Below are 12,893 nucleotides of genomic sequence, written 5' to 3' on the forward strand. Positions count from 1 at the left end.
GTGTGCCTGTGCTGAAGTGAGCAGACATAAACAACCTTACTAGTCCTTGCATCAATAAAACATCAAGGATACGACAAATGGAAAGAGATAATACAGTTCTATATTTAAGAGATGAGGAATTATGTACATTATTTATATTTGACGGATGTTTGTCCTAATCTTGTTTGTTGTTAACACATTTCGGCTGATATACCGTCCAGCCTTCATCCAGGTGTCTTGGGGAAATTTCGAACCTGGGTTCCCATTCCTTAAGTATTTTTCGATGTTGTTGTTATATTATTATTATTATTATATTATTATTATAGTTGTTGTTTGTGTAGTTGTTCTTATTTGAAAGAAAATTGAAAAGAAGTGATATGAGAAAAGTATTCTAACGAATGTCATGAAGGGTGGAACAATAATAAAAAATTATACCGTTAACAACAACAGCAACAATAAAGAATATGAAATGTAGGAATACAAAGGAAAGAGAGACAATAGCTGCAAGTACAACGGGAAAAATCTTGCAGAAGTCACTGAAATAAGAACTTTATTAACAACAACGGCAATAACACTCAAATTTAAAAAGAAGCACTCAACAACAACAACAACAACAGCAGCAGCAGTGATAATAATAATAATAATAAGAAGAAAACGAAGTACAAGAAAAACAACAATAACTGCAAGTAGTCAGAGTGACAATAGCAACGATATCAACATCAAAAGAGCGAATATAATTAGAATATTAAAGCGCAAGTTGGGCGGAAGTGATCGTCATCTGTCAAAAGATAAGGTCAATAGTCGGTTTTTTTCTTTATTTCAGAATATCTTAGAAATATGAAAATATTCAATGTTTACAGTATTTCTATAAAGGAAGGATTGTTTCATCTGTGGTAGTTTTCCCGTGGGCATGGTCGCAACGATTGTCGGTTTCCTTAGAGAAGAGCCCAGTTTTGAAAGAACAATAACCAAACAAATTTGTCTAGAACAGTTTCTAAGGAACAGGAATTTTGAATATCTTAAATGTTGTTCGAAGAAACAGTTCACCATTCTTCTTATTCTCCGTTTATTCCGCGATATACGAAATTCAAACTTCCAGTTTCCTCCATTATTGCAAAGTGGGGAAACGATACGAGAGTCGTCACTCGCGAGCGAGCATGGCCTTGAGGCTTTCGCTAACAGTTTTGTGTGCCTGTGCTGAAGTGAGCAGACATAAACAACCTTACTAGTCCTTGCATCAATAAAACATCAAGGATACGACAAATGGAAAGAGATAATACAGTTCTATATTTAAGAGATGAGGAATTATGTACATTATTTATATTTGACGGATGTTTGTCCTAATCTTGTTTGTTGTTAACACATTTCGGCTGATATACCGTCCAGCCTTCATCCAGGTGTCTTGGGGAAATTTCGAACCTGGGTTCCCATTCCTTAAGTATTTTTCGATGTTGTTGTTATATTATTATTATTATTATTATTATTATTATTATTATTATTAAGGAAAGAAAGAGAAATGCATCAATTCTGGATATAATCCGTTACTTAGTTCCAGGATCGAACCTACGAATATATGAACCCAATCTCATAACAACAAGAGCATATATGTACCGATGAAAGTTTCTTTGATATGTTTAGTCATTATCTGTCACCATAGTTACCCTCGATTACCTTCTATTACCTTGCATAATCTAGACAGTTTATTTAACTCCATATTGATTTCAAATTGAGACACAATGGCAGTGATTTCAGGAAAGGTGGGGGAGGGGTGGACAAGTCAATTATATCGACACTAGTGTCCAACTGGCACCTATTTGATCAATCTCGTAATGATGGAAGACAAAGTCGACATTAACAGTATTTGAACGCATCACGTAAAGAGCACTCTTTCGATAGACATGTTGATGTCATGAGTGCAATTACTAAACTTTCAATTTTTTATTTCATTTTTTTTTACTGCATTTCAATAGTGCATCTGTTCTCTCGACAGCGTACAAGGGCATATGTAAAACAACGTCCTTTATTTTTTAATCATTATCTGCTGATATCGAAAGAGGTAGTATATTGAAAAATAAAAGTATTTTCGAGGGGGTGGGCATTTATGACTCCAACGGCCAAAATGTGTTGAGAACCTTTGGTTTAGATTAATACAGGTGACATGTTTATCTGGCATGATGGTAGTCCTATAGATAGCGTTATCCTTTCACTAAAGATGCAAGGATCATGTATTGTACGCTTCAAACGTATTCTGCTCAACGACAGACAATCTGGACTAAATAACGGAAACAGCTGTGATTTTGTAGAAGTCTGTGTCTATGTTTGTATTTTCATCGCATTTAAAAGACATGCGATTACACAAAAGCAGTAGACTTCCACGAGATGGCACGCCAGTAGATTCAAGGAACAAACTTCAGTTATAAAACTTTCTAGCAAAACAACAAAAAAATAAAATAACGCAGGACCTGAACGAGACGGGGTTAAATTTTGTTTTGTTTTATTTTATTTTATTCTAAAATTTTGTTAACAATTCATCAATACGAAACATGGACATTCTGGTTTGAAGAATTTCTGAAATCCCAGCAGTGAAAACTCCTGCTTGGAAAATATTAACAAACACTAACACAGCACATTTGGGTTGTTGGTGGGACAAGGTTTCAGATGGTTATTTATATTAGAAACTAACTTATCGCAATACCATGTCTCGAAGAAGAAATATGGAAGTCTAGGAGTTGGCATGATCGAGTGTGCGTCGGACCAAATGCTCTGAGGCATTTCTTCCGACCAAACCTTTGTGAGTGGATATGATATGAGACGGAAACTGAAGGAAGCCCGTCGTATATATATAATATATAGGTATGTATGTATATATATATGTATGTATATATATATGTATGAATGTATATATATATATGTATGAATGTATATATATATATATATGTATGTATATATATATGTATGAATATATATATGTATGAATATATATATATATATATATATTTATATGTATATGTATGTATGTGTATATGTATGTGTATATGTATGTATATGTATATATGTGTATGTACGTGTATATATATATGTGTGTATGTATATATATGTATGTATATGTTTATGTATATATATGTATGTATATATGTATGTATATATGTGTATATATATGTGTATATATATGTGTATATATATGTATGTATATATATGTATGAATATATATATGTATGAATATATATATATATATATATTTATATGTATATGTATGTATGTGTATATGTATGTGTATATGTGTGTATATATATATGTGTATGTATATATATGTATGTATATGTGTATGTATATATATGTATGTATATGTGTATGTATATATATGTATGTATATGTGTATGTATATATATGTATGTATATGTTTATGTATGTATATATATGTATGTATATATATGTTTGTATGTATGTGCTTGTTCCTGCACCGTCGCTTAGCAACGGATGTTGGTGTGTTTATGTCCCCGTAACTTAGCGGTTCGACAAAAGAACCCGATAGAATAAGTGCTAGGCTTACAAAGAATAAGTCTTGGCGTTCGACAAAGGCAGTACTCCAGCATGGCCGCAGTCAAATGACTGAAACAAGTAAAAGAATATATGTATATATAGCCAAAATTCCCAATCTTCCCTTTTCCTTCAGAGTGTGTGTGTGTGTTCATAGTTGTAACGAATTTGCTCCAAAAAAATAAAAATGGTTATTGATTAAAGTGTTGTTCTCTTTTTGTTGGTTGTTAAACGAGATTATTGTGTTTATGCAAAGTAGAACTCGATGTGTATTCTGCAAATGTTATTATTGTAATGATGTAGAGTAGTGTGGTACATATGTTTTGTATTATTGCATTATTGCATTGAGCGCCATCTATAGGATATTATTGTATTCGTTCTTTTATAGAATTGCTATTGAATTAGGGCAGTGTTTTATAGAATTTGTACTGTGCCGAGGGGAGTAACTCATTAGGTTACATGTAAAGTTAGGAGCCCTGTGTTAGTGATTCTGTGTTTGTTAATTTGAATTTATGTTACACTCGCTCTATATATTATCGACCTTTTTGCTTTGTCCTCGTTTCAATCTTTAGACTACGACCATGCTGGAGCACCGCCTTGAAACATTTTTAGTCGAATGATTCGATCTAATCTACTTATCTTTTTTAGTTTGGTACTTATTTCTCCTTTCTCTTTTTCTGAGCCGCTTAGTTCAGGTAATGTGAACACGCCAACGGCGGTTGTGTAGCGGTGAATGGGAGCAAACACCCACACAAACCACGAGCTTCTTTCAGTTTCCGTCTACCAAATCAACTCACAAGACTTTGGTCGGCCAGAGTATGTAGTGGAAGACACTTGCCCAAGGTGCGATGTAATAGGACTGGAGCCAGAACCGTGTGGTTGAGAGGTAAGCTTCTTACCACACAGCCACGCCTGCGCTTAGGCTGTTTATATTTTCGTGATTTTCAGTTTCTTTTCGAGAAACTTTCGATTCGAATCGCAAAGCCCACGTTTTCGCTGTCTGTCAAGATAGACTATTGCAGCTTTACTATCGAGACATTTAGAAATATTTATATTTTTATTCTCAGGTTTGTTGGTGGGATGGGGTTGCGCTTTTAGTATGTTCCACCCAAGTCCCACTGTTGAAGTCTGTAGATATATTTAGCCTCTATGACCACGTGACAGTTTAACTTTAAATGATCTGTTGTTTTCAATGCAAAATCTTCAGTTTATATTAGACTTAGCTGAAGAAACATAAGATCACATGGCATCAATAAAATGCGAGGTTCCCTAATTTGGTCGCTCGACATTCAAATCACACCCTACCGTCGTACAACGTGAACATATTTGCTAATGTCGCCCAGGATATATATATATATATATATATATATATATTGGGTTGTCCGGAATGTTCGTGCCGCTTTATAATAGCTTACCTTTCGACTTATTTTAGAACCTGGTTGAGTCCATAAAATAGGATTTGACTACACCTCCATTTAGAGCAGAGTTTAAGCTATCTTTTCGTGGAAGAAGGTTTATGTTCCTATAACCTGTGCTAATACTGTAAGCCGTTAAAATGGGAAATAAGAAAGTTCATTTTCGGTACTTGATGCTTTTCTTTTTCCATAAGGGGGAAAAATGCCTCACAAGCAACCAAAGAAATATGCGCAATTTACGGTGATGTTTCTTTATCCGAAAGAATTGTACGGAAGTGGTTCGCAAGGTTCCGTGCTGGAGATTGTAGCCTTATTGATAAAGACTGATCAGGCAGACCATCCACTACGGATGATGACCAAATCAAGTCATTAATTGAGTATATCCCACATTGCACAACCCGAGAATTAGCAGAAAGCCTCAACCTATCAAATTCCGTTGTTCATGAGCACCTGGTAAAGCATGGGAACACAAATCGCTATGATGTTTGGGTACCATACGAGTTGAGTGAGAAGAACCTTTTGGATCGCATTTCCATCTGTGATTCGCTTTATAAACGGAAGGAAAACGCGCCTTTTTTAAAGGTGAGGAGAAATGAAATATCTACCGAAATGTTCAGAGAAAGCGACCCTGGAGTAAGCGATATGAGCCGCACTTAGACACCCCCAGAGCGGGTTTTCACCCTAAAAAAAGTTTTGCTTTGTGTCTGGTGGGATTGAAAAAGGAATTATGTACTATGAGCTTCTCCCAAGTAACCAGACAATTAATTCTAAGAAATATTGCATACAACTGGACGATTTAAAAGCAGCAATTCAAGAGAAACGTCCAGCATTGGCCAACAGGAAGGGTGTTGTTTTCCAACATGATAATGCAAGACCGCACATTTCTGTGGGAACCAGACAAAAATTGCTGCAGCTCGGCTGGGATGTGTTATCCCACCCTCTATATTCACCAGATATTGCTCCTTCGGATTTCCACTTATTCAGGTATCTGCAAAATAGTCTTAATGGTAAACATTTCAATTCCTTGGCTGACATAAAAAGCTACCTTGATGAATTCTTTGCCATGAAACCACCTCAATTCTAGGAAGAGGATATTTTCAAGTCAAAGGAAATATGGAGACATATTGTGCAACAAAATGGTAGCACAATGCGTTGATGTTTTGGGCTGATTAAAAATGTTATGGCAAGTATTTATTGACCTTTTTCTTTCCTTTAAAAATCGGCACGAACTTTCCGGACAACCCAATCTCTCTCTCTCTCTCTCTCTCTCTCTCTCTCTCTTCATATATATATATATATCTATATATATATATATATATATATATATATATATAAACAGAGGAGGAACGTTTAGGAATAGGATTGGCCAAGTGATCCAGATAACTTTGATGAAATCCAAATAAGGTCTCTAAAACAAATTGTTAAATATGAATTAATAGTTCCAGTTCTTTGAAACCAAAGTTGTTGTGCATATAAACAGATTGGCCCCTTGTTTCGCTTGTGTTAATCAAGTGACGTACACAGCGCTGATAAGACTCCAATAATGATCAAAATTCGATTAAAGCTGTTCGTTATTTTTTATGAGTTTCCGGACAAAAAAGGAAATTCGACATGTTTGTATGTTTCTTACATAGATTAACTTATAAATTACCACAGGTTCTTTTTTAGTCAGAACCATCTTCAGACTGAAACATCTTTTAGCTGGGAGTATTTCTGTTCTTATTCTTACTCACTTTGTTCTCATCCTCGGTGTTCAATCTCGATGGATAATTATCATGGTGAGTTTTCTCTCTCTAGATTTTTTTTGAGGTATGGTTAGACATTCTGCATTCATTCTATCGCTGCTTTCTTGTACCGTTTCTGACATTTTCTCTTTATCTATAACATTTTCTCCAGCATAATTAACTTCGACATATTTCCATACTGTTTCCTTATATTACAAGAAAAGATATATGAATACTTCAACTTTCCTGACTGCACTAATGAATCTACCTCTGTTCTTTTCTACCTACTGTTCATCATTCGCTATTATAGTAAGAATACGGTGTAGTATTAAAAATCATGGCATTAGCGATTGGAATAAACGACGTAATTTGTATGCTGTGCACATCATCGCTATTGTTCATATGCTGTATATATATATATATATATATATAATATATATATATATGATGTATAAATAAATAAGTACTGGAGTAATGGTTACGTATTAGTCTACATCTTTTAATCATTCCTAAAATGTCAATTATTATGCTATTTTTTTTTCTGTCTTCAATCCTATCATGATAGATATATTTTCGATTCCGCGAATGCATTCTTCTATTTCTTTTCGAGATTTGTAGTTACATAAATTAAAAGATATTTTTTTTTTTACAATAATAGTTTACCGATTTGACATGTTCTCGATGCCTGCATCAATCGGTAGATTCCCATAATACAAAGAATATGTCAATTTTGTCATTCTCTGAAATCATTTCTGTGTACATTGGTGTCATTTCTGTTTTGTAGCTATTTCAATATGCTGGCATATTTCCCACTGTATAAAAGCTTAATCTTACTCTCTTTCTCTCGTTCGCTTTTATGTGTATGTCTATGAATGTATAAGTATGAACACTTGCATATATGTATATATGTAAGTATGTATTTATATGTATACATGTTGGTGTGTATGCTCATGTATGTATGTGCATGCATCCTCTCTCTCTCTCATATATATATATAATATATATATATATATATATAATACTATAATGTTCCACGTCCTCGCGTTGTTGTGTTTTTTTGTGCTTTCTTGTTTGGATTAACTATTATATATATATATATATATATATATATATATATATGTATATATATATATATATATATATATATATATTGCCGTTACTTAGCGGTTGGCAAAGAGACCGATAGATAGAATAAGTACTGGGCTTACAAGAATAAGTCCTGGGGTCGATTTGCTCGACTAAAGGCGGTGCTCCAGCATGGCCGCAGTCAAATGACTGAAACAAGTAAAAGAGAAAAGAGAAAAGAGAAATATATATATATATATATATTATATATATTATATATATATATATATATATATATATACGCGTATGTGTTTCTGTATTCTGTTTTGGTTTTGTGATGGTCGTTTTATCATAACGTTCAGATATAGTGAGGTTAAGTCGTGTATTGTGGTTGTCCATTGTATGTGGTAAGGACGGCGAGTTGGCAGAAACCTTAGCACGCCGGGCGAATATGATTCGCGATATTTCGTGTGTCGCTACGTTCTGAGTTCAAATTCCGTCGAGATCGACTTTCCCTTTCATCCTTTCGGGGTCGATTAAATAAATACCAGTTACGCACTGGGGTCGATGTAATCGACTTAATCCGTTTGTCTGTCCTTGTTTGTCCTCTCTGTGTTTAGCCCCTTGTGGGTAGTAAAGAAATAGATATTTCGTCTGCCGTTTACGTTCTGAGTTCAAATTCCGCCGTGGTCGACTTTGCCTTTCATCCTTTCGGGGTCGATAAATTAAGTATCAGTTACGTACTGGAGTCGATCTAATCGACTGGCCCTCTCTCAAAATTTCGGGCCTTGTACCTAAAGTAGAAAAAATTATATGTGGTAAGAAGTTTCCTGGAGAAACGCTTTACTTTCCAATTGCAATCAAAATTATTGGAATCTTAGTCATGTGTTTCTCACGCTGTAACCCGGTTTTTGAAGATCCTTTTGAGTTTCGTTGTGTTCTACAGTTAGGTCGTCAACAGAAAACCCAAGAAAAACTATTGTGTAAGGCTTCAAGATGGCAATCGACATCGGTTGAATCGAATTCCCTTCAATAATTCTTCGAGAGTTATTTTGTCTTTTTCCTGGAAGTAGAAGGGCGGTCGTCAAAGCAGTTTCGCCTCAAAACAAGAAATAGTTTAAGAATTTCTTACAAAAATTGGGTTTCACAGACATGTTTTGTTAAGTTTTTGACTGAAAGTAATCGATGTAATTAAATCGATCTTATCTTTTTGAATGTTGCTTTACCCAATCCAGATCAATAACAAGCAATAACCGAGATTTGAACACAAAACCGCATAAACGCGGAAGAGCAGTTAAAAAATTTCGGCCACCTTCTCCTTATCACAGGTTTTCTTGAAACTGAGTAGGCGTTTATCTGATCGAAGTGACTTTGTCTACAAGTTCTTCATACAGCAGCTAGCATACACATCTAATATTCATCGACAAGGCTCAGGTGTGGCTGTGTGGTAAATTTGCTTCACAACCAAATGGTTCCGGGTTCTGTTCCACTGCGTAGCATCTTTGGTATATGTCTTTTACAATAATTCCAGACCAGCCAAATTCTTGTGAGAGAATTTGCCTCTTGGTGATCCATATAAGATATGGTTAAAATTTATGTTCAATAAATTGCTTACACTCCTAGAATACACAAAATATTTTAACTTTATTGGTATAATTCTTCATAATCTAAAAAAATAATCTAACGCTTCGAATAGCTGTGCGAGTACAGCAGATCAAAATAGGAACCAAAGGGGTAAAAATAGCTGTGAACCACTGGTCAAAGTTAATAAGAGGACCAGAGGCCAGCATCCAGGAATTGCAAAGAAATCATTAATTACACAGTATTACCACTGTTTTGATTTTGCTGCTGTGAGAATTGCAGAAGTCGTCCCTATAAACCCTCTATTTATATCTGGCTGGGGGATGGGGCCGGATTCAAACGTTTGTCTTCCAACCCACTAGTGGAAGGCAGGACTGGGTGGATGGAATTGCTTGTGTATCGGGGAAATGCCTTGCTGTATTCCTTTCGCTATATTTCTGTCCTCAATTTTTGGTTAGAAGTAACAATCGCGGCCGCCACCGCCGCTACTGCAGTTACCAGTAAGCTTTTTATGTGTCTCTGTTTCGAGGCTAGCTACTCCCTTCCCGCCATCGGAAGGATCTCTTTATATTCTGTCTGTACTCTCAACATTATCGACATAATGTCGGCCAATTAGCATATTAGATGGAATACCACGCAGTATCTCTTCTGTCAGGACTTTGAGTTCAAATCCCATCGATGTTTTTTCTACGTATTATCCTTTTCTGGGGTTGAAGAAAATGCGCTAAACTTGAGAGGGTAGTTAACCAGCCTGTTTGAAAGTCGAAAGCTATGTCTTACGGCGTTTGTTCGACATAAACGCCAGCGATCTCGCTATGTTTTCCTCAGTCACTTGTCTTTTGCTTGGATAAATATCGTCGATGTGTAGTGAGGTGACTTGCATGCATTACCATCAATAGGATTTCCTCAAATAAATTTGCTCAGTCGTGTACATAAACGTCCTGATGGGTGACCAGCATTAACTAAATCTAGCCGTTCTTAAATAAACAGTCTACTTGTGGAGTTAACTTGCATGTGGCTGAGCACTCCATAGACACATGCACCCTTACCGTAGTTCTCAGGGATATTCAGTGTAAGACAGAATACGACAAGCCTGGCCCTTTGAAATACAGGTACTACTCATTTTTGTTAGCTGAGTGGAGTGGAGAAACATGAAATAAAGGACAGGATACAACGCGTCACTCGGAATCGAACTCAGGACCTGACGATCGTGAGCCGGATACACTAACCACTAACCCAAGCAGTTATTTGCCATAGTTCCTTTCTCTGATTCAAATCCAATATGCCCCACTTACTGAATATATAACCATGCTAACCATTGCACTATTTCACAAATATCACGGCTCTCTAACACATGTGCCATAAAAGTAGCAGCAGAACAAAAAAATCAATTTTTCTCTTCCATGTGGCAAGAACTGCATGTGGCTGCCGCCATCGTTGTAAAAAAAAAAGCCAAGAAGCCATTTATTGTTGATCGAGCTCAGCTTTGTCAATCAATAGTCCTAAATGGACGTACTACTTTCGACGTTTTCGTAATTAATTTAATAAAATTGAAAATAATTATAGAGGAAAAGACGGTGTAGAGAAACAACAGAAGCAAAAATATGAAACATAGGAGAAAGAAGAGGCAATGGAGGCGGTGGCGCGGGTAATATAATTACAGAAATAGAGGAATTAATGAAGTATGTAAAAATAGAGTTGTTTAGCAGAAAATATAAAGAAAAAAAAAACAAAAAAAAACACCAATGTTACAGTAACTACTACTACTGCTACTAACTAACGACGATATTAATGATTTTTATTTTGTAATAGCGATGATATTTTAATTAAGATAATAAGGATAATAATAATTGTTTCTGATTTAAGTACAAGGCCAGCAATTTTGAGAGAAGGCTATGGTGATGTCAATTGCATTGACGTCAGAACTTGACTGGAATTTTGTTTTATCGAAACGCGAAGGACGAAAACCAAAGTTGCCCTCGGTGACATTAGAACTGAAACTATAAGGAATCGCAAAAAATCGTGCAAAATGTTTTTGTCGGCGCTCTAAAGATTCTGTTTAGTCTCTGCCCATAATAATAATAATAATAATTAATAATAATAATAATGCATAATTTGACCAGTGCGTGCAAGGATTGTGTACTGTAGCATGGCTACCAGTTGTTGGACTACGTCCGGGTCCACCCTGCTACACAGTGAGGCACCGGCCGGATGCGGCACTTTCACCATTGATTCTAGTCCCATTCACACCGTTATCGTCGTTTATTTTTCTTGGCATTTTCACTCACAAATGAGGTGTGTTTTTAGGTTACTACCATCCGGTATTATTATTGAGACACAATCTCTATCAAGGTAGTCCGCCAAGGCGGCAGGGTCCATGCTCCCCTGGTTTGGGGCTTCGAGTGTTCCTTCTCCTGGGCTGCCTGCCACCCAAGGCTAACGAGTGCAGCCTGCCCGGAGCATTGGTTATTTGGAGGCGCCACATACTTGGTGACAACATACAACTAAAAAGATAATGGACGAAAAACGGAAAACAAAAATCTTCTGGGACTTTGATTTCCAGACAAGGTATTTGAGCACCGAAGGCCGGATATAGCAACCTTTAGGAGGGACAAACAAGAGTGCCTAATAATCGACGTAGCAATGCCAGGAGATTGACATATCATCATGAAAGAAAGAGAAAAAGTTGATAAATATGGAGACCTACGATGTGTCGCACACATCTGTCTCGCATCAGCTATCAATTGCCTGTCGTGGTCTGGCAAGTATCGGATCGTGGATTTATCGCCACGTTGTGCTTCTCCACTCGTGCCCATTGAACGGCTTCCGTCCCTTTGTGTCTAAGTGCTCGTGTCTAAGCTCTGACAATGCAATCTTCGTGTTTCGCGTTGAAGATTTGTTTGAGTGCCAATCTCGCTGCGAGTCCGTCGGTCGCTATTCCTTTTCTAAAATCCTCGTCAAAGTTCTTGACTAGCTGTGCCTCTACTGTTGGTCCTTTGCTAAACATTATTGACTCTATTCTAATTGCCCTTTTTAGGGCGAATCACCATTTATTATTTATTATTGCCCCTGTCAATGTCCTCTTAACTAGTTCACCAATCCGGTCACTGAAAACTTTACGCGCCGACGATGTGTTCAGGTTCCAGTAACCAGATCTATGTCGATGAAGCCAATCCAAGTCGACTGTACAGATCATGAATTTGTGGTCAGTGTAGGCGACTACGTTAAACCGTGGACAACCTATGCTATCCTTATCTTATACTCTACAGAATACTCTATCTAGATACGGTCTGGATGACCCGATGCGATTGGACCAGGTCCACACTAGCACGTCCGGGATACCAGTCGATATCTATCAGACATTTGAAATCGTCTGAGCAGTTTTGCGAGGCTTTTGCAACCCCTCTTCTATCTGATAAACCTACACTGTCTAACCTTACATCTAAAACTCCATTCCAGTCCCTCACTAACACTATAGAACGGGACGTTCCTAGGAAGATTTCCAGACAGCTGAAGACATCTGGTCGTTCTTCCCTTGTCGAGGCATAAAAGGCAATTAACCTGAAAGTATGTCCTTCGCTGCCTGTCACGT

This window comes from Octopus sinensis, linkage group LG4 (assembly GCF_006345805.1).
Source record: "Octopus sinensis linkage group LG4, ASM634580v1, whole genome shotgun sequence".
Classification (NCBI taxonomy): domain Eukaryota; kingdom Metazoa; phylum Mollusca; class Cephalopoda; order Octopoda; family Octopodidae; genus Octopus; species Octopus sinensis.